Consider the following 18,897-nt stretch of genomic DNA (forward strand, 5'->3'; position numbering starts at 1 on the left):
TCCATTCCTGAACGCAGCATCTGGGCTGGGAGATGGAAATGTCTCCTTGTTCAGACCTCACTTCCTGCTGTTGGGCCAGGGATGGGGCTGCCACATTCACTCCTACATAAGAATGAAGTAAGTGTGGTTAACCAAAGGTAGAGGGCAACACATGCCATTTACTGTGGATTTAGTACGGGGAAAGACATTTAACTACTTTTGTCTCAGTTTACCCATGTGAAAAGGAGATTATAATAGTACCTTCTTCAAGCAATGACAGTGTCTACTAACAAGTGAGCTGGATTAGGGTGGTTGCCTATTTCTCCCATTTATTTTCATGGGATTTTATTTTATTTTTCCCTGGGATTTTTAATGATGGTTAAAATGAATAAAGCAACAGTGTCATAGTGACTGCATTTTGTACCTGTAAAAGTGTGGGTTCCTGGAACTGAAAGAGTCCATGAGGAGGCATCTAATCCATCCTTCTGATTTCAGGCAGGGTTATATTTGTACATTTCTAAAGGGAAGAAAAAGTATATATGTTTATAGTTTTCATGGAATAATATTCTATCACAACCCTTGATAATATATTACCACCTCGGCTTCATACTCCAGAAACTCAGAAATGCCTTGAATTCGACTCTTTCATGTTATTAGTTTCATGAAAGTACATGAAAGTTCAAGTCCCACTGGTATCTTCATTCTATATTAACAGTTATTTTAAGGAGCAAAGGAACTGGTCTTCACTCTATTTCAAATGCCATATATACTCCTGAAAAGTCATTAAGTCATAAAATCCTTCATCAATATTTGTTCTTCTTTTACCAAGCTCCTGTTCTGCTAAGCTTTCTTTATACGTTTCACTTTTTAACCCTTTAAATATTTTCTTTGAACCATTCAGGAATTCTGAACAATCTCCTTCAAGTCAGAGGGAACACGAGCCCTACAGATTTTCTCACTGATGACTAAAAACCTCAGAAATGTTTTCAGAAGAGGAAGAGGCGCACAGGGCCTGGAGATAAGGTTATTTCAGGATTCTGAGGGAGTCCCAACACTTTCCAGACCATCTGGTCAAAATCTAATTGCTAATGGAATGAACAGATTTTTTTCATCCACAAATATAGCCTAAATGGGAATTAAGCCAGGGTTTTTGAGAATGCCTGGCACAAAAGAGCTGTTGTCAAAGAAAGCTAGAGAGGATAGTGATAATGTCAGTGTATTAAATTGCATAAAATACATATTTTTGTTTGCTAATGGAGGAGAGAGATGAGCCTGCTTATGTGAAGCATTTTCAAATCCGCTTCCTCCCCCTATAAATCAGCTGCACTAATTAGAATCAATTTAATTTATTTAACCCCTCCTAAAAAATGAATACCAGCCAAAACTCCGATATTTTTTCTTGCTGACAAAATGATACTGTAGCTTTAATTGTGCATGCAACTGAAGAGGTTGTCATGGAGATGGGAATCTGTGATGGAGCTGCTCTACTTCTCTGGCCCTGTTCTGCCTGAAGTGGAAGGTTCTATTGTTAAAAGAGCAGAATTTTAACTTCTGCCAATTAAACCCGTGTTTACATTTTTAAATGTGATTTTGTTCACGTTGCTATCTTTTTTTTTTCATAAAGAAGAGTAAGAGTGCTCAAAATGACAATAAGGAGAATGTTTTAGAATATTCTGTTTGTGGTTGCTGGAGAGCCCAGGAAAGGTCCCCCAGCCTCTGCTGGTCTCAGTTTCCTGCCATAGTTTGGAAACGTTTGCCACCTAGTGGCGGCAGTTGAGAAATGCTGAATGACATGGTCAACGTTTTAAGGTTGATTATTAAGCCGCAGAAAGAAGAGAGAGTAGCTACCTACATAAATGGATTCTTCAAAGAAATCGATATTTAATAGATTTACGGCTGCTGCTTACACCTCGTGACTCTCCCAGGGCAATTGCTTAGAATATGTTTAAGGCTCAGCTCAACTGTCAATCACTCATCGCCAATTCCTTCCTTTCCATTCCTCCTCAATCAAAATTAATTGCTCCCCCATAAATACTTTGTTCTTACTGATTATATCTACAGGTGTGTGTATGTCCATCGTATGCCAGATTAAGTAGTTCCTTGAGAGACAAATGCTCTACCACTTTGTGATTTCTCTGTACCTATGGCATTAGCGGGGATGTAGTAGGTTCTCAATAAGTATTTATTTACTGAGTCAGCTGTCTGCTTCTACCTGTCAGTTTCCTCCAGAACCGTGCTCCTCCTTCCTCTCTTCATCTCCTGGACTTTCTTTTAGCTCCTCCTCAGCACCATTGTGTCTCCCATTCCATGGCTTTGGCACATATAGTTTCCCCTCCTTCCTTTGCCCATGGGCTTGACAGCTACTCATCATTTAGCTCTTGGTTCAGAAATCTCTTCTGGAAGGACGCTATCCCTGAGTCCCTGATCAGGTGATTCTCTTTGATACACCCCCATTGTATAATATATTCTTAGCGCTTTTCACTGTTGTGATTTTATATTATCCGGGCAACTATTTAACTCCTGTCTGCTTCTCCCAGTAGTATGGAAAGTTTTAAAGATTGTAACCACACCTGCTTTGGTTCACTGTGGTATCTCTAGTGATGAAAAGAATATCTGGCTTACTCATTAATTGTAATTAAACATTTGCCCATGATTATATTTTAATTTTTATGTTCATTGAAATATAATTGACATGTAGTATTATATAAGTTTAAGGTGTGTAATGTAACGTGTTGATATTATATAAGTTTAAGGTGTGCAACGTGTTGATTTGATACATTTATTTATCACAATATGATTACTTTCCATAGCCTGAGCTAACACCTCTATCAGATCATATAATTTTCATTTATTTTTGATGGTGGAAACAATAAAGATCTAGTCTCTTAGGAGCTTTGAAGTTTATAATACAACAGCATTGTCTATAACCACTATGCTGTGCATTAGATCTCCTGGACTTACTACCTGGTTTCAAGTTTGTACCTTTAGAAAACATTTTCTCAATCCTACCCCCTTACCCCTGTGCCTCAGCACCTGATAACCGTGGTTCTACTTTCTGTTTTTACAGATTCAGCTTTTGTGATTCTACATAATAGTAATATACAGTGTTTGTCTTTCTCTGTCTGACTTATCTTTTTTAGCATAATGCCCTCCAGGTCCATCCCATGGTCACATTGTTTTGAAATGTTCCACAAAAATAATTCTAAAAAAAGAGTTGTAAAGTCAACTTGAGAATTTTTAACCTTGTCAAAAGAAGGGAACAATCTGAACAAATTTAGTTGAAAGGATCAATCCTCATGTGAATACTTAAGTTATTGTAAGACGAAAGAAACCCTATCTATGTATCATCTATATCTATCTATCTATCTATCATCTATCTATCAATCATCTCTCCATGCTTGTCTATCTACCATCTTCATAATATTCAAGTACGTTTCTCAGTGGGGTTCTCACAGTCTCCCTTCAGTCAGTAAATGTACAAACAACCATGAGGTGTGTAGGGAATACTATAGCAAAAAGAACACAGGCTTTAGCGTCAGGTCTAGTTTTGAATTGTTTGGCATATCCAAGCTATGAGAACTTGGTGATGTAGCTTCTAAGAATTTCAGAGTACCCATCTGTAAGACAAGATTAACAAAAACCGTTTTACAGGACAATTGCAGAGATTAGCATATCCTTATTTTTTGTAATCATCCTTTGTTAATCCTTGCTAACCAAGGTAAGTATATACTGTGTGCTAGGAAAGTAAAAATAAGTAAGATATTGTGCTGGAACTCAAGTAGCTTCATGGCACGGTTCAATACATAAATCAGTAACAGCAAGGGTTAACAGCCCTTGGTATCAGTACATACAGAGGGAGGGAGCAATAAGGAGCACAGGGTAATTCAGGAGCAGAGGTAAGGCTGGCAGTGTGTGTAAGCATGGGAGCAAGTCCTCTAGTGCTGGCAATGGGGGATGGGGGTGGAATTGCCAAGTTTCTTTTACAGTTAGAGGCATATTGCCTAGTACATACTCTGGCACACTGGTTGAGCCACTACCTATGCGATTTGGGGCATGCCATTTAATCTGTGTATCTGTTTTGTTTTCTGTAATAATTATAGTAGTAGTGAAAATTTATAAGGCACTCACTGTGCTCCATGCTCCAGGCATTCTTCTAAATGCTTTACTTGTCAGGACACCTGGGTGGCTCAGTCTTTGAGTGACCAGCTCTTGGTTTCAACTCAGGTCATGATCTCAGGGTCCTGGGATCAGGCTCTGTGCTCAGCTGGGATCTGTTTGAGGATTCTCTCCCTCTGTTCCTTCCCCAACTTGTGTGGTCAAGAGCAAGCATAGACGCATGTGCTCTCTTTCTCTCAAATAAATAAATAAATCTTTAAAATAAATACATACATACATACATACATACATGCTGTATTTGTTTTAACTCTTTTAATGCTTATAAAAACCTCATTTTACAGAAGAGGAACTAGGACTGATAAAGTTAAGTAATGAATATCTTGCCCAAAGTCACAGGAATTATAAAAAATCCAGGTACTCCAATTCCAGAAGTCCATGCTTATTATAAATGTCTATATAAAGAGCAGTTAATAATAGTTACATATCCAACACTTAACACATGGTCTGGCACAAAGGAGGCATTTGATAAAATTTAGCTATCTTTACTGTTAGCTAATTCTAATTAGCGAAAATATTAATTTAATTCAAAGTAATTTTTAAAATTTAGTGAATTTAGTGAATTCTCAAGATTTAAAAATCTTGTTTCTCTCTAGTTTTTACCAATAGATGTAGGCAGATGACTAATCATGGGCAGTATTTTTGCCTTTCAAGAGCCCTCTTGTGGAAAAGTATAATAATTCAGGGTACCATTTTTATTTATGTAAGGATTGTCATATAGGTGGAAAGAAATACCAAATGTAAAGAAAATTCATTAATATTTTTTTAATTTGGCATCACATTTCATTTCACTGAATGCAGCAAATGTATTTCATTATTGATGACTCATATTATGAAATTAAGTAGGTAAAACATTGCCACACTGTAAAAAATTAAAAAGCGATTCCATAGAAAAATTGAATTCTATTTATTTAATAAGTCACAGCAGAGCAAACTTCCCATGACTTCACAAATAGTTTCTATTAATCTTTTAAATTGTCAGAAAAATTCTTGGAATATTGTAGATAAAAAATCTACCTATCTGAAGAAAATAATTACCACCATGGCATTTAGCATGAAGTGATAGTGTGCGTTCCTTTTGTGTCATTTATTCATTTTTAAATAAGTTTGACTAAGGAATTAACCTTGAACACCGAATAACCCTGAATATGTTTAAATATACTACAGTGTTTAAAAGGTTCTTAGAGCAATTAAAGGCATGTACTGATTAAATATTAGTGTCTGGATGAATCACTTATTAGATGACTCGATTTGATGACTCTACTTATTAGATGACTCTAATGCATGCGTTTACAGGAGAAAATATTTCTTTGGCAGTGAGTATTTATGTGTCTCTAACATTCTCTGGTTTGTTATTGCAGAAATGTGTTTCAGAGTGACTTTATCTCTGCTTTCTTTTACAAAAATGATGCTGTTATCGGCTCTCAAAGTGAGGCGACAGCTATACTTTCTAACTTGTGCTCCTGAATCACAATGAGTAGTCCTGGCCCTGTGCATTTTTCTTGTGTTTTTGTACACCTCCACTCTGAAGCCAGAGATGACATGAAGCACTTAAAATCCTTTTCAAATAAAAATACACACGGCCAAAGCATCCTCTAAACACAAGCTTGCTGTTTAAGTAATCTCTAAACCTCAACCATGTAACTTATCAGGAAGAGCTTAATGTTAACTTCTAATTGAATTGTCTCCCAACAAAGACGTTTATCGAGCATCTACGTGTTTACTCAGGTAATGCACTAATGTTTTATGGTCATTATCTCTTATAACCTTCACAAAAAGGAAACACCATCAATCAGAGTAATTAAGTTGCTCAGGGTCCTAAAGCAAATAGATGTACATCTGAGACTGGAAAAAGACTCATCTAAGCTAAATAGATTTATTTATATTATAATTTGGGAAATTTCAAGTAAAATATAAAACATTAACTGGATGGCAGTAGTCAAAGGATCCTATAATCAAAGGATCTTTAAAGACTAAGCCACCTGGGTTCCAGGAATGATTGGAATACATAGTTACTACTAATCTTGAGTAAATTGTCTCTTAGAGAACCAGTTTTTTCATCCAAAAATGAGGATAATGATACTGATGTTATTTTGAGAAATAAATGGGTTAGCACATGAATTGCACCTAGTAAAAGGCTTGATGAAGATCAAAATAGTAATTCTCTACCCTCTCTTTTTTTTCTCTTGTTAACAGCAAACTTGAGTGACTCACTAAAAATGTGAATAGTTTATTGAGAACTACACTCTTGAAACCCTTCCCTGGCATTGCCAGGTTAATTTTAGTTTCCCAATCAGATCTCTGTGCCTTTAAACATACTTTTTCTCTACCTGTATCCTCTCCAATGTTTCTTGTTCATCTTTGAATTCCTCTTCATTGTTCAAGATTACTTATACATTATATCCTTGGAGCAATATATTAAAAGAATGAATTAAGCACTCACCACCATAAAAACATGTTTCTGACTTCCTATACATATCTAGCAACAAATAGTTGAGAATTCTGATTTGCCCCAGATCATCTAAGAAAAATGTACTAATCGACTGGACAAACGTATCACTGATTTGATAGGGGCTGGGGATACAAAAGTGAACGAGAATAAAAACAACACAAAAAGTGTGATCGAAGACTATATAGAATGTCCTAATTTATACCTTGAGTAGGGAATTGAGTGGTAATGTTTCAGTGGACAGTTGAGGCATGTTTATTTTTGCTTCACACAACTTACCATCAACTGCAGTCTCCTGTTTATTTGTAAGCTTGGTTTTTGTTAAGCTCCTCCCACTAGAATGTAAAATACACAGAGGCAGGGTTTTGTCATTATCTATCAATACATCTCTACCTCCCCACACACCCCTCCACCATAGCAAGAACATTAAATGCTCAATAACTACTCATGTAATGAATAAATGAGCAGCTGGGATTATAGCAGGGGAAAGTTCTTTAAAGAGGTAAGAGTTTATGGAAAAATTAATGGTAGAAAAATCTTGGGGCCAGGGGTAGGTAACTCAGAGGCAATGCTTGAAATGAGGCTGGTGGAGAGGCAGAGTTTTGGTGACCATGTTAAAGAACTTGGATCTCATCCTAAGAAGTTCTCAAGCATCATATTCTTGGGTCCCTTCACTTGATTTAGTCCTAATGGAAAGGGGGAAAAAAAAAACCATAAAAACTTTCTATTCCTCAGAGGAAGAAAAATCCTAAGCCCAACTACTCAGTAATATAAAAGTGGAAATTCAAGGAGGCTGAATGATTTGCTCATTCCACCCTCTGGGCCACCAGTGTTGCTGAAAAAACCCCAGGAACCTCCTAAGCCCCTTTCTAGTGCTCTCAATTACAAAATATGATACCATGGCTAAGTGCCTAATTATGCTCATAGGAAAACACCATAGAGGCATATAGTTCAATTACTGCTCTGAATGTAATGACATTGAAATTTGCTTGGGAATGTTGCTGCATTTCTCTCTTTTGAAAGGAATAGTTATTTTTGTGTTCAGAAGCCTGTCACTTTCTTCTAATATTCTAGTTCCCAATGCATCTTCAAGTAGAATCTCTTTTGAAGAAGGCTTGTGCATGGCAGTTTTATTGCTTGAAAGCTCAATTTGTTCCAGGGATAAATCTCTGAGTAAAACAAATGGTATGTTTTCTAAAAAACCTCACAGCTATAGTTCTTCTTCCTGTTTTATGTCAAAAGAGATAAAGCTAGAGAAATAAACGGGAAGATGACCTGGTTAAGGTGGTTCAGAAATCTTATCATTCGGTGTAATTTACTACTAGCAACAGGACTAAATACAGCCAAAATATATGTTAAGGAGGATTTATTAAACTGAAGGGTAAGATGGTAGAAAGAAGAAAAAAGGAAGGGAAAGGGAAGAAAAACTCCATTTTTTATATACCACATCAAAAGGCCAAGTGTCCTGCTTCCAGTCAAGATAGTCCATGGGAAGCTTTGCAATTACAGAAGTAAATATCAATATTGCTCGCACTATTGAGCATCTATTAGGTGCCCATATCTTTAAGTGTATTTGCTTTGATCTTTACAACAGTGTTGCAAGTTCATTATTATTATCTTCATTTGGTAGAAAAGAACTCTGCAACTGGAACAGGCCAAGTAGCTCCCACAGCCACAGAGCTAACAAGTGTTGGAGACGATTGTCCATCCTCTCACCTGTTTTGTTCTAAAACCCAAAAGCTTTTTCCTTAGCTGTGCAGCCTATGGGAATTGCCACAAGTGTGGCCACAGCTGCCAAGAGCAACCACAGGAATCTGTCTTCAGTGTCTACTTTAAAATAAACAAACTACCTATGTCCTATCTCTAGGAGATGTTTCTTTTCAGATTGTTTTTGTGCGTTCTTGCCTCTTATTTCTTATAAACATCCGTTACCAATGATATCATGAGGAATTACAGAAGTTCAGATTTAACTATCACTTTCAACACCAAGACAGGGAAATACTCTCTCTTAGTTAAGAAATCTATTGTTGCCACCCATTATGGAGCAAGTAACTGACTCCAAGATGGCAAAGCCCTCGCAAACGCCTTGGGACACCACATGAGATAGGCAACCAGATAGAAAGTGGAAGCAAGGGAGTTATAATCTCAAATCCTAACCATTTTCATTCAGAGCAGATGTAAGTTTCAGAAGTGCAGCCTGCAAGATTCTTGTGGGTAGTACAGATAAGATCACTCACATAAACCATGGATTTGCCATCTGGAGTGCATTCTCTGAAACTTGTGTTATCTGAGTAAAAAAATATTTTCTTGGCAAAATACTTCTGTCCTGTTACCATAGTCATAATTGCATTTTTTTCTCCTTTTTATCATATGTGTGTTTTTTCCAACTTGACCTATTTCTGGGACATATCTTAGAAATGGAAAAAAAAATTGAGTTGATGTGATATAGCATCTGGTTTTCCATGATAAATAGGTTATATTTATTACCTTTATATTTTCCCTTTAATTATTAGTAATAGAAACCCTTTGAGCGTGTTTTGATTTTAAATATTAAGTCAATGTATTTTGAATCACATTTATAAAATCAAATTTGTACCCCTGAAGCAAATTATTTATTGGAATTCCTAAGGTAACATCAGCTGTTTCTGATATTAGAGATTTAAAGATATAGAAAATTCTCCTTAAATAATTTGATTAGTCAAATATTTTCTATGAAAAGATTTATCAAAAATATTTGTGAAGCCTAGATTCACTGGCTTTAGTTTGGGTTCCAAGAAACTTGTTTGTTTGTTTGTTTGTTTAAGTAGGTTCCACACCAAGGAACTTTTAAAACACTGAGTTCACTTTACCATTTTCACCAGATAAACAACAGTTAAATTTCTCAAACGCTACTGTGGATACATATGTGAGTTAATATGTGTTCTTCACAATTTGTTTAAATCTTATTCTTTGTCAAACTTCAAAATGGAATGTCTGTGGGAAGAAATAAGCCATAGCTATAGATAATCATATTTTAGACATTTCTCTCTCAATGATGTTAGAAAAATAAAATCTTGATGTATACATACACATACACTCTTAACTTCCAAACAAATAAAAATTAACTCAAAAATTTTCAGTGGCCTCTGAAATTGACCAACAAAAAAATTTCTCAGTGATTAAAAATAGTAAGGAAATAATAAAAATATTTGAACACGTAAGCCAGGAGTGTTCAAAGAATTTTTTTTTCTTTAATTCACTAGGTTATTTGATATTATATTATGGAGAAAGAATGCAAATGTCTAATTCTATATTTTCAAATAAGTCCTGCATTTTATATTTTTTACATATGCACTCATTTGGAGAGAAAATACCTTAACATAAACTCTGTAATATATGTAATTTGACTAATCAAATCAGATTCCAATTTTGTTAACAAAGAGAGTCTAACAAATTGCATATGTGAGAATATTGTTTTTAAAATACCTCAAGGTTTTTTACTCTTTTTATGTATATGGAATTGATCATTGCATAATGAGAATGGGACCAGTACTTTCATTGACTTTATTTGGCAAGTTGCATTGACATTAGTAAGATTTTTATCAGCAAAATGTTTTAATAATGCTTTGTTTTGTAATATGAAGAAATAACAGAAACTCAATAATTATTGTGTCTACTTTCATTGGAACTAGACCCCAGATGTTTAAACAAACATTTTTATTTAATTTTTAGAGAAATTCTCCAAGGTAGTTATTAACCTTATTTTACAAATAAGAAAACTGAATATGCAGAAGTTAAGTCACTAGCTAAACTCATCCAATTCATGAATCAACCCCAAGATTGATTTCAAAGCCTGTGCTTTTACCACTAAACTGTCTTTCCTGTAAGCTAGATGCTTATTTTCTGCCAGTGCCAACTATTTTAGTGTTAATTTTAGGTTGCGTTGCAAGTGCTTATAATCTCTTCTCCACTTGGATCAGTCAGGAGACACTAAAATTTGCTAACAGTTTTAACGCTGAAATATTCGTGCCTTAACATAACTGAGGTTTATTTCTCAATCACTCACAGGCACTGTTGGATTGATGACATGAGTTCTGTTTCAAAGGTCACTAAAGGTCCTAGTGTGCCAGAGACTCCACCACATGGAACCTTAGAAGTGGCACATAAGACTGGAGAGAGAGAGAAGATGGAGAGAGAGAATGTAGCATGGCACAGTCTTTTCAGTGTGTTAGCCTGGAATAACACAAGTCACCTGCTCACATTTCATTGGCACAGACCACCTAACTACTAGGGGCCCACGTAACTACAAGGTCTTAGGGAAGACCAGTGTTTCTTATACAGGGAAAAAGAGGAAAAACTGTTTATTGGTGAACACTAGTAATGTCTATTATAGCCTTCCTATTATATGCTAATTGATTAGCATGAAGAGGTCTTTTAGGTATACATTGATATAACTAAATAAAGAATTACTTCCAAATTATTTAAGGAAAGGCACATAGACGATATGACAAATGATAGAATATAAAAGAAGCAGCAAGGAAGCACAAAAACAAACAGAATAAGCAAAAGAATGGAATAGATGTGGGAAACAAAGCCAAACACAATCCTAAGAAGATACTGATTAGAAAGTAACATAAAGCTGCAAAGAAAAAAAAAATGGTATTGGCTCAATTAAAGAAAAGAAGACAATTACAATGCATGCCAAGGGAAGAAGTGACACTTCCATCTAGAGTTAAGGTATGAGTAATTCTATGAGTCAAATACAGCCAAAAAGAAGGAGATGAAATCAAAGATGTACACAGAGGAGCTTATATGATCTTAAAGAGATTCATTACAAAATATTAAAGTATTAAAATCAGTTAAATATCCAAGTCAAGTCAACAGGAAAGATTACTAAAATATATGTGATGAAAGCAATAGGAATGACTTAATAAAGATTAGTGAATTTTGGAATAACAGGGAAAAACAGAATCAATCACAAATTCCCCAGACATGGTTCTTGGAAAACAGCAAACAGCAGCAGCAGCAGCAATAATAGTTGCATGGACAAGAATGATATTGGTAATTTGAACAAAATAAAAAAAACATACACATCCTCCAAATTAACAACAAGAAGGTTAAGGTATAAAAGACATTAGGAAATTTTTTTAAAAAAATTAGATATTCATACTTTTATCAACTAATTAATAATATCTGAAATCCGGGATGAAATATCATTGTTGGTAAAATATAAATTGTATCATTTGATCCAAGAAGAGAAGCATATGTAGAGTCAAATAACTGCAAAATAAATTGGGAAAGTTGTTGACAGAAATCCTTGAACACTATTTAAAATTCAAATAATTTCAAGTGTGGATTCTTTCAAAACATCAAGAGAAATAGAAGAATTCTGTTATTTAAATTGTGTCTGAACTCAGAAAGAGAAGAAAATTTTTCCAATTATTTTGTACAGTGAGGATTAAATATACACTAATATCTGACAAAGATAACACAATTTTAAAAAATTGCCTATGAAATTAGTGCAGAAATATGACATATTCCCCAAATATTATACAATTTTATAATAAAATATTTTAAATTTTGTGTTTGCAAGTGGAATTATCCTTAGGATGAAGGGATAGTTTATTATCGGAAATCTATTAATATGATTAATTGTATCAATAAGTTACAAGTCATATGATCTTATCAATAGACACTAAAAAGTATTTGCTAAAATTCAGTGCCTATCTTTTCTTAAAAGCCATGAAGAAAATAAGAATAGAAGGATACTTCCTTACATGCTAAATTTTATTATGTTTAAAACCAGCATTATATAAATGTCAAATTTAAATGATGGTATACATCTCATAGTTAGCAAAATGCTTTATAGAAAGGTATAAAAGTGTTCTATTAAAGTCAGGATTGAGAAAAACAAAGATGCTTGCTGCCATCTCTACAATTTAATATTGTCGTACAAATGCCAAAGAACTTAGAGAAGAAAATAAGATGTGTGAGTAATGGAAGAGAGAATAAAAATACATGAATGCCCGTAAATGTTATCACTGTATCATCTTGGCTTAGAAAGGCCAAGAACTTAACTAAAAAAACAATAGAAGCAGTGAGAGAGCTCCGTAAATTGCCAAATAATCTAAATAAGCTGCACAATGCTCTAAAAACCTCCTAAAACAGCCAGATAGAATGGAAATAAAAGAAAAAAGATGGTTAGCTATGATAATAATAATAAGTTAAATTTCCAAGAAACTTTAAATAAATGGATAATAAGCATAAATATATATATATAAGCTACAGACTTTATTAATAGGTAGAAAGGGAGATTTCAATAAAAACAGAGATATTCTTATTCATTGAGACACTTAGAAGATGTTGCTGTACTTAAGTCAATCTAAACATTCCATGCAATCCCACCAGGATGTTTGAAACTCTATTAAAATGATTCTAAAGTTTCTCTGGAAGAGCAATCATGAGGAAATTTTGAAATATAATAGTAATGTGCTATGTAATAATAAAGCAGTGTGGTACTGGCCCATTATGGGCAAATCAATAGAAAGGACCAGATAAAAGAGATAAGACTTAGTCTCTATGGGATAATTTTATCCTAAAGTATATAATAAAAATGGCATTCAAATCAGTGGCAGATAGATTATTCAATAAATAGCACTGAGATAACTACCTAGTGTAATAGAACGAAAATAGTCTATAATAGCATATACCTAAAGCCTACAGATTTGGCTTTCTAGATCTTTTCCCCAAATCCCTCCTCTTCTCCTTTCATTACTGTCAGTATCTAGGTGAAGCCACCATCGGTTCTCTCTGGGACTATTAGAATAATCTCTTAATTCCTCTCCTGAATTCCATTTTTCTGTATGAATTTATATTTAAATAAACATCAAAATGAACTATCCAGAGTTTTAAAAGATAGACATTAAGAGAAAGAGATTTATATTAGTAGAAAATTTCAAAACAGTTTTCTGAGACATGTTAGTCATCCCATAATTTTGTTTATGGATGGGTTATAAGGGCAGTATTTTAACAACATCTCATCTACTAAATGATTTCGCGCCTAGAGAGAAATTATAAAATGTGATATAGAAAAGTTTCTGTGTTATTTTTTTTTAAAGATTTTATTTATTTATGCATGAGAGACATAGAGAGAGAGAGAGAGAGGCAGAGACACAGGCAGAGGGAGAAGCAGGCTCCATGCAGGGAGCCTGACATGGGACTTGATCCCGGGTCTCCAGGATCCCGCCCTGGGCTGAAGGCAGTGCTAAACCGCTGAGCTACCAGGGCTGCCCAAGTTTCTGTGTTAAAATGTAATTATCCTTTGATTTTTCTCTGATTTCGTAGTAAGAAATAAATGTTAGTGTGAATAATACATACCAGTAAATGATATAGAAGCATTTATCTTGTTTTGGGAAAAGTTATATACTATTTTTAGAAGTAGGTTTTCCTTTGTAATAATCACATTTTTACATAGGGTCACATTAAAATTTATTGCGTTTTCTGAAGAAGGGGCTAGACTTGGGAACTCATAAAGGATGGTCCTCCATCCAGCTGTTTCATTTCCTGGGGACTTTTACGGAATGCAGAGTTCTAGTAGATCCCCCAGAACCAATGAATTGGAATTTGAATTTCCATAAAATCTCCATGACATCCTTGAGAACATTAAGGATTAAATATTAATTTCAAATAATTTACGATTACCTTCGGGGATAATCCCAGTTTAATCTGCTACTTGACATTTTCTTTGTACAACACCCAGAGTCACAGAGGATACTCAATTCAGTGTGTCTCTCTGCCTACCTCTTTTCTTCTTGATCCTTTCACCAAATTAGACATTAATATATATTATAGAAAATGAGGATTGATAGAAAGTTTCCCTCTCATCTTCTATCATATCAAGTTTTATCAAGAATCAACTGTAATCATCCAGAATACAAAAGTTAATATCATGAGAAGTAGTATATTTTTCTTATTTGTAAAAGAAACTCTACAGGCATATCTTGGAAACATTGCAGGTTCAGTTCCAGATCATCACATGAAAGTGAATATCAAAATAAATCAAGTCAAATGAATTTTGGTTTCCCAGCGCATGTAGATGTTGGGTTTACACTATAGTGTAGTCTATTAGGTGTGCAATAGCATCGTAGTTAAAAAAATGTACGTACATTAATTTAAGACTTTTATTCATAGAAAATGCTAATCATCATCTGAGCTTTCAGTGAGTTGTAATCTTTTTGTTGGAGGTGGGTCTTGCTTGACGCTGACGGCAGCTGACTGACCAGGGTGGTGGCTGCTGAAGGTTGAGGTGGCTGTGGCAATTGCTCAAGATTCAATTGAATCTTCCTTTCACGAATGATTTCTCTGTAGTGTGTGAGGCTGTTTGCTAGCATTTTACCCACAGTAGAACTTCTTTCAATATTGGAGTCAGAAAAAAAAATATTGGAGTCAGTCCTCTCAAACCCTGTGCTGCTTTATCAACTAAGTATATGTAATATTCTAAATCCTCTGTTGTCATTGCAACAATCTTCACAGCATCTTCACCAGGAGTAGATTCCAGCTCAAGAAACCACTGTTTTTCCTCATCCATAGAAGCAACTCAGCCATGGAAGTTTTATGAGATATCATGAGATATCACATCTTTAGGCTCCACTTCAAATGTTAGTTCTTTTTTTTTTTTTTTAAGATTTTATTTATCCATTCATGAGACACACACACACACACACACACACACACACACACACAGAGAGAGAGAGAGAGAGAGGGCAGAGACACAGGCAGAGGGAGAAGCAGGCTCCATGCAGGGAGCCCAATGTGGGACTCGATCCCGGGTCTCCAGGATCAGCCCTGGGCTGAAGGTGGTGCTAAACCACTGAGCCACCTGGGCTGCCCCAAATGTTAGTTCTCTTGCTATTTCTATCAGATCTGTAGTGACTTCCTCATGAGCCCCTCCAAGTCATCCATGAAGGTTGAAATTAACTTCTTCCAAACTCCTCTTCATGTTGATATTTTGACCTCTTCCTTATAAATCATGAATGTTCTTTTTTTAAATATTTTATTTTTTATTCATGGCAGACACACAGAGAGAGACAGAGACAGAGACAGAAGCAGGTTCCATGCAGGGAGCCCGATGTGGGACTTGATTCCAGGTCTCCAAGATCACACCCTGGGCTGAAGGCAGCGCTAAACCGCTGAGCCACCTGGGCTGCCCTAAATCATGAATGCTCTTAATGGCACCTAGAATGGTGAATCATTTCCAGAAGGTTTTAAATTGACTTTGCCTAGATCCATCAGAGGAATCACTATCTATGGCAGCTATTGTCTTTCATAATGTATTCATTAAATAAAACTTGAAAGTCAAGATTACTTCTTGATCCATGGGCTGCAGAATAGGTGCTGTGCTAGCAGTCATGAAAATAACATTAATCTTGTGGTCTATGTCCATCACAGCTCTAGGGTGACCAGCTGCATTGTCAATGAGAAGTAATATTCTGAAAGAAATCCTTTCTTTTTCTGAGCAGGAGGTCTCAACAGTGAGCTTAAAATATTCAGTAAACCATGCTATAGACAGATGTGCTGTCATTCAGGCATTTGTTCCATTTATAGAGCACAAGCAGAGTAGATTCAACATTATTCTTAAGGGCCCCAGGAGTTTGGGAGTGGTCAGGGAGCACTGGCTTCAACTTTAAGTCACCGGTTGCATTAGCTCCTAACAAGTCAGCCAGTCATTTGAAGCTTTGAAGTATGACATGGACTTTTCCCTTTCTTCTCTCTCTCTCTCTCTTTTTAATTTTTTTTGACTTTTCCCTTTCTACTACGAATACTAGATGGCATCTTCTTCCCACAGAAAGCTGTTTTTTTTCCTGTTCTACATTGAAAATCTATTGATTATCATAGCCACCTTTATTAATTATCTGAGCTACACCTTCTAGATAACTTGCTGCAGCTTTTCCATCAGCACTTGCAGCTTCATCTTGCACTTGTCTATTGTGGAGACAGCATCTTACTTAAATCTCATGAAACAACCTCTGCTAGCTTCAAACTTTTCTTCTGCTGCTTCCTCACTTCTCTCAGCCTTAGTAGAATTAAAGAGAGTTAGGGCCTGGCTCTGGATTAGGCTTTGGCTTCAGGGAATGTTGTGGCTGATTTGATTTTCTAACCAGATGACTACAACTTTCTCCAGATAAGCAATAAGTCTGATTCATTTTCTTGTCATTTGTATGTTCACTGGAATAGCATTTTTAATTTCTTTAAAGAATTTTTTTTTTTTTTTTAGTTCAAACTTAGCTAACCGTTTGGCACAGGAAACCTAGCTTTTGGCCTGTATCTGTTTTAGACATGCTTTCCTCACGAAGCTAAATAATTTCTAGCTTTTGATTGATAGATAGAATGTTTGATTTTCTCAGTGCAAAAAAGATATTTTTATTATGGAAAGGGGATAGGACCTCTGGGCATAAAGAGCTGTACTGGGAATATGAGGAATAAGTAATTATATACTTTTTAGTTAATGGAGGTAGAGGACAGTCTGTAAGGAATTTGGAAGCAAGGCTTCCAGTGAGAGATGTGCCCCTCTTCCTCTCCCTTGAGCACTTGAAAGCCGCTGTAGGTTACTAATTAGTCCAATTTCAATATTGTTGTGTCTCAGGAAATAAGAAGGCTCAAAAAGAGACACAAGGTAACATCAGTTAGTGGAACAGTCAGAACACACAAGGCATTTGTCTGTTAAGTTCGCCATCTTCTACGGATGCAGTTTGTGGCTCCCCAGAACCAATACAATAGTTGCATCAAAAATCACTGCTCACAGATCACCATAGCAACTATAATAGTGAGGACAAATTTTGAAATGTTGCAAGAATTACCAAAATGTGACACAAGGGAACACGCAATGAGCAGCTGCTGTAGGAAAAATGGTGCTGATGGACTTGCCTGACATAGAGTTGCCACAAACCTTCAGTTTGTAAATAAATAAATAATTAATTAATTTAAAAAAATCAATATCTGCAAGTGCAATAAAGGAAGTGCAATAAGAAGAGGTATGCCTCTATTTTACTTCTAATTGTTTCAAGCTATATTTCATTGCTAACTCTGGACTATTTGCTCCTGTTGCCAATAGCCCTTTTTAAAAAAGATTTTACTGTGCAAAGCATTATATAGAAATGAAAACACTGGAACAATTTGTTTCACTATGTCAATGTGTTACTCCCTATGACATCTACAATCTCTATCGACAACTATGATTTCACAGCTTATGAATGACTTTGAACGTAGTGCAAACTAGAATTATATGTCTCAGATTCTGAGAATATGCTTTAAATGTGTCCATTATATCTAAATAAATATAAGTATACATATATTTTTTCTTCCCCAGAAGAGAGATTTTTTTTCATCGCATTTTATCTCTTCACTCAAAGTAACCTTGGACAATAATTATGGGTGTGCTTTTGAGGGATAAGCATTTTCTAATCTTTCTACTGTTGTCACAGCAGGAAATTGCTTGTTGGTATCATGTATTTCATTTAAAAGCAGACAATCTACTCAATAAGATAAATCTTAGCCATATGTTGTGACCTAAAAAAATTCATATATGGAAAATATATTGTGTAAGCTACTTACAAAATTGTCCAAGCTGTCATTATTTCAAGGGTTTGGCAAAGGTAATCATGAGATGTATATACGTTGTTCTTCTGAATTTCAAAGTACACAGTAATTTTTATTTCTCATAATAGTATCTCTCTTTCAACACTGGAGACTTTTTCCAATATGCCTTCTTAGACTACAAATGGGGGAGAAATCTTTTTTTTTTTTTTTTTTTTTTGTTCCAAAGGGAAAATTCAGACTGTAAATCCTGGAGAATAGGCATCGGAACTTTATGGAGAGAGGATGCAGCGAGTGTTGCAGGTCTCCAGGCCACAGTGTGGGGGCACTGGGTGGTCCAAGGAAGGAAATGGCATCACACGCAAGGCAAGCAATGGACAGTTAAATTCTACCTGTAAATTTCTATTCACTCTTACAGCAACTATGTATTAACACCTGCATTGTTCCAGGCTCCTTCTTAGGTACTCAAGACAAAGCACTGAACATGACAGATAAAATTGTCTGTCCTCAAGAAGCTGTTATTCTGGTGGAAGAAGACACAAATAAATGGGGAAGAAAATTAAGTATATAGATATTAGGTAATACGTGTTATGGGAAAATAAGTAAAGCAGTAAAGGCTCATGGACCGTATTAGGAAGGGTTTCTCTAAATAGGGTGGTAAGTTGCATTTCAAGAATCAGTTTAACATTATCTCATTCTCACGTTCCTCTCTATTTTGTGAGATG

At 35.4% G+C, this 18,897-nt stretch overlaps 1 pseudogene; it reads right to left on the reverse strand.

Annotated features, from left to right (window-relative positions):
- Positions 1-14,776: 14,776 nt before the first annotated feature.
- The window catches only part of LOC121487139, a 32,579-nt pseudogene continuing 28,458 nt past the window's right edge, over positions 14,777-18,897 (reverse strand).

This window comes from Vulpes lagopus, chromosome 3 (genome assembly GCF_018345385.1).
Source record: "Vulpes lagopus strain Blue_001 chromosome 3, ASM1834538v1, whole genome shotgun sequence".
NCBI lineage: Eukaryota > Metazoa > Chordata > Mammalia > Carnivora > Canidae > Vulpes > Vulpes lagopus.